Source organism: Salmo salar, chromosome ssa14 (assembly GCF_905237065.1).
Source record: "Salmo salar chromosome ssa14, Ssal_v3.1, whole genome shotgun sequence".
NCBI lineage: Eukaryota > Metazoa > Chordata > Actinopteri > Salmoniformes > Salmonidae > Salmo > Salmo salar.
The window spans coordinates 20,903,975-20,909,262 of NC_059455.1; the positions used below are offsets into that span (position 1 = coordinate 20,903,975).

At 37.8% G+C, this 5,288-nt stretch overlaps 1 long non-coding RNA gene across 1 annotated transcript; it reads left to right on the plus strand.

Moving 5' to 3' along the window:
* The first annotated feature begins 561 nt into the window (after positions 1-561).
* LOC106569053 (uncharacterized) lies at positions 562-1,525 on the plus strand. Its single transcript, XR_001320435.2, has 2 exons — positions 562-931; positions 1,051-1,525. It is a non-coding gene; the product is annotated as an uncharacterized lncRNA (long non-coding RNA).
* The last annotated feature ends 3,763 nt before the right edge of the window (positions 1,526-5,288 follow it).

Sequence of the window (5,288 nt, forward strand, 5' to 3'; positions counted from 1 at the left end):
AGCTAAGATGAGAGGTGGAGAGATGATTCTCCTCTATCTGACTGGAACAGTGGGACGTCTTCAGTTTTTCTTCCTGATAACACACTGTTACACCCATCACCATGTTTCTCTACCCAGTGTTTCTCCTCTCTGCACATGTTGGTGAGTATTAGTCTGACATTACATACTTTTAGTTTATTGAAGGTAACTGTCAAGTGTTATTTGAAAATAGCACTTCCTACCCAGATTATTTGCAACCCCCCCCTATGCTGCTGCTACTCTCTGTTATTATCTATGCATAGTCACTTTAATAACTCTACCTACAAGTACATATTACCTCAATTACCTCGACACCGGTGCCCCCGCTCATATAAATACCATTGATGCCATTTTACTGTCATTTAGTAAACCAAACCTTCCTCACCACCACCACACTTCATTAAGAGCCACCATTGTATGGGTTTTATGTCAGTGGGAGGAGCTACAGAAATGATCCTCTTCGAACTGTACGTATGATTACAGGAGACATATTTTTGTTAATTAGTTGGTCCAGCATATACAGTAGAAGAATATTAATTGAATATGTGTACCTTTTCAAACATGTATTTTCAAATAAGTTAATCATACTCACTTCATAAAACCTTTGTCATTGTCAATACTTGCCATATTATTTGAGCTAGACGTAGGCATTTCACTTAGTACTGCAAAGAGTGCTAATATAATACTGAGGAGGTAATATTGACCAATACATTTCCATACAGTCTATCCTCTCTCTGAAAATGCTCCTCCTTCATGTCTGTCAGTTGATGGTGATATACAGGCTGAGATGGACATGGAAGAGAGAGAGAGGATCTCTACCTCTTACTGTAACTCACAGTCACTCTCAGTGTGTTCTGTATAACCATGGTACTCTGTGTGATCATCTGGCTGGTTCTTGATGTATTCTGCTTTGGTATGATGGAACCTTTTCTCTCTGGTTAATATCATCTTAAACAAAACTAAGTGTTGAAGCATTAAATAGATTGATAACAAGTAATAATAGGAGAATAACATATTTTGCATCTCTTGCAGGTGACAGTAATGGTCAGATCATTAAGCCAATCTCTTCTGCTGAAGTGAGAGACTCTGCAATGTACTATTGTGCTGTGACAGGAACCCAGAAACTCTGTACTAAAACCTTTCCTTATACTTTCAAATGTAGATATAAAATGTAATTGATTTAATGTAGTCAGTAGGAGGAGCTAAAGCTAAGGATTAGATAATGAATCATTGTGATAAGACATGATTCTCCCTACATTAATAAAATCAATCTAAGCAGGAGGAAGAGCAGCAACAGTTGAAGACTCTTCAAACACAGTATGTGGAAAGAACAGTGATCAGTCTGATTTGTTGCCTTTTATTGTCAGTTTGTCTAACTTACAAAGAACATTGTTACTTTTTTCAATTTTACTGTTCACAACAATTACAGGTAAGAGACAGCATTTGTTATATAAATATTGTCTATTTTATGTGTATTTAATAATAATAATAAAAATGCAGTATCCAAGGAAATTATATCAATCTTCCATGTGGATTTCGGGTTTATGTTTAAATTCTGAAGAGGTAATTACACCCTATACTGATGCAGTGCTGGCTTTGGACACGGACAGAGTTACTCTCTCTTGTAACTACACTGCTGGTGACACTCTTCAATGGTATCAACAATATCCCAAATCACCACCACAGTTATTGGTTATGGAGTTAATGTCTGCAAAAACACCATTTTACTCTAGAACATGATAAAAAGGACAAACGTGTAGATCTGGAGATATCCTCTGCTGAAGTGACAGACACTGCGTTGTACTACTTTGCTCTGAGGCCCACAGTGATTGGAAACTTAGACACACTGAACAAAGATATTTAACATCTGATTAAGGGGAGAAAGATATCAACATGCACATTAATTAATATGTCCAAAACACAAAACCCCTCTAGTCATAACCTTAACCCTAACCTTAACCCTAGCTTTGTGTACACACCCCAGATCAACCCTAACCCTAACCATAACCCTCACCCTGGCTTAATTTCCACATCAATTGTCTATGTCTTCATAATGCATTTATAACATGAATGGAGTGTATTTGTAGCATTAAACCTACAATGTAAGATTTGAAAGGGACATACTCTAAACACATTTGGTTGTCTACCACCCCCAGGGTTGGGGAGTAACTCATTACAAAAAAAACTGTAATAAGTTACATTACCAGCAAAAATATTGTAATTAGATTATTATTTATTAGATTACTTATAAAATCAGAAAGGATGTTTAAGGGAAGAAAATACATTATGACACCTTTCTGATTTCTTAATGAATTCAATTCAGCATTGAAAAAAGGCACAAGTTTAAGTTTGTTCCACCTGAGTGAGTCCGAACACAAGTCAGAGACCACTATGATGACACACCAAATGCGCTTGATGGGCCCCATTTTTGTCTTATTCACATAGAAACGTAGTTATAGATCTGTCATTCTCATTCAAAGCAAGTCTAAGAAGTGGTAGATCTGTTCTATGTACACTATTTCTATGCTCCTTGTTCTTAAGTTTAGTTTTTGCGTCTTTTACTTTCGGTTTTGTACTTCAGCCTCAAACACCTGAAAATACACTATTTTGGTTGTGGAAAATATATTTCACAGTGATTTAGATGGTACAATGATTCTCTACACAATGACTGCTTGTTTTGTCACATAAACTGAAATTCGGCAAACTATTCTAATTTTAGCAACCAGGAAATGGCAGAAAGATTTCTACATATTGCACCTTTAAGGGGAAATACACTGCTGTGAAAAAGTATTTGCTCCCTTTAAAATGTTCTCTACTTTTGCATATTTTTTTTTATAGTGAATGTTATGAGATCTTCAACCAAAACCTGATATTAGATTAAGGGAACTACAGTGAACAAATAACACAAAAACAACATACTTATTTCATTTATTTTCATAAACAAAGTCATGCAATACCCAATGCGCCAGTGTGAAAAAGTAATTTCCCCCTTACACTCAATAACTGGTTGTGCCACCTTTAGCTGAAATGACTCCAGTTTCCTGTAGTTGTTGATCAGTCTCTCACGTCGCTGTGGAGGAATTTAGGCCCACTCTTCCATACATAACTGTTTTAACTCAGCGACGTTTGTGGGTTTTCAAACATGAACTGCTCGTTTCAAGTCCTGCCACAAAAGCTCAATTGGCGTTAGGTCTGGACTTTGACTAGGCCATTCCATTTTTTTTGCCAGACTTGATTATGTGTTTTGAAACATTGTCTTGCTGCATGACCCAGCTGTGCTTCAGCTTCAGCTCACAGACAGATGGCCTGACATTCTCCTGTAGAACTCTCTGATACAGAGCAGAATTCATGGTTCCTTCTATTAAGGCAAGTCATCCAGGTCCTGAGGCAGCAAAGCATCCCCAAACCATCATTGGTATAAAGTTCTTACTCTGGAATGTTTGATTTTCGCCAGGCATTTGGTATAAAGTTCTTACTCTGGAATGTTTGATTTTCGCCAGGCATTTGTTGACAATTTCACCAGACATTTGTTGTGTTGTTTTGATTCCTTAGAGGATTAAGGGCAGTACTTGTCTTCTTCTTCTCCATTGTTTTTGGTGAACAGCATACATTTTGAGACAATATCAATAGAGGGCAGTCATGAGCTGAATAATCTCTATTCAGAACTACTGCAAAGTCATGAAGATGACATTGAGCAGCGATCCAATCCAGAAATCCTAAATGCTGTATGGTTAAAAGTGCATTCAAACCGGTGTCCATTCCACAAGTTACTACCATCTAAATCTATGACGTTAAAATACCTATTTACTCTGTTCCGTCTGACTGCGCAATCCACTGTCTCATCATCCCAGGCAGGGAAGTTATAAACTTGATCTCCACTATAAAAAGCATCTAGACATTATCTCACATTTATTTTAGACTACCAGTCAGTTGAATTTGTGGAGAGATTTGATGCAAATCTCGATAAAGACTCAAAATCTGTCCCCTTCACAATCCAGAGGTTGCAGTTGTCTGACTCTGCTGTGTACTACTGTGCTGTGACAACGGGATATACAGCCCCCTTACAAAAACGATTTGATAGTGTGATATACAGTAAGACTCTTAGAGAGCCTGGTGTAAGCTCCTCCTCAATGATTCCTAAGGCAGAATTAAAGAAGTGGTTTCACAAGCCTATGACTGTCACACCAGCCTTCACTTTGACTCCCCCTCCTGTCCAGCTCAGGCGTTCGGCGTCGCCGGCCTTCAAGCTGCTGCCGAACCTGCTGCTGGCAAACACCCTTCACTCATCAATCCCGGACTTGTCTTGTCATCATTACACCCACCTGGTTCCAATCCCCACTCTATCACTGTATATATACTCCCTCTGTCATTTGTCATTGTAAATGTTGCTTGTTTTCCTGAGAGGAATCTCTTCTACTATTTCCTGTGTACTTTATTATTTTGCACCTTTGGTTTTGTCCCGCTTTTACAATTATAGTGCTTTAATAAACTCAATAAACTAACCTGTGACTGCCTCTTGCCTACTCCTCTCTACACTTGTGACAATGACACAAGTTTGCTCTCTCCTCACCTACCCATCTCTCAGTAGGCATGGACTCCTTGATGAGGAATGTACTGATTCTTGCTGTATTTTTTTTTTTGGTATGATATTATTTTCCGTATTAGTTTACTGCCTTTGCTCCAGTCCCTTTCTTTTTTCAAACATATTTTTCAGTATACCACGACCAGTATTAAATTCATATGTTTTATATTTTCTCCCTAATACAATTGTGTATTACATTATTTTCTAGAATGCAGGGGAGAAGACTTAGACACCAGGATATGTGAAAGCTACTGAGGTAGAACAGATCACACCGGACTGTCAATTTGATGCATTTGATACTTTTCTGGTATAAGCATGAAGTAAATGGCTTCCCAAAGCTCACGCTGGGGCGCTTTTCTTTTGGAACGAAAAATGCCTCTGAGTTCAGCGAGAGATTTGATGCCCATCTCAATGCAGACTCCAAATCAGTCCCCTTGATTATTAAGAGGGTACAGCTATCTGACTTTGCAGTGTGCTACTGTGTTCAGAATGAGAAGTGTATTGATCATTCTTATTATGACTACAGGTAAACAACACCTAAACATTTGAACTCCTTGCATCCTTATAATCAGATTATTGCATTATGGTATTGGTAGTAAAACATATTTTGATAAAGGTAAGTAATTTACATGTGAAAATTAAGCATGTGTTTTCAATCAGCTTTATCATGTATTTTTCCTCTGCAGGA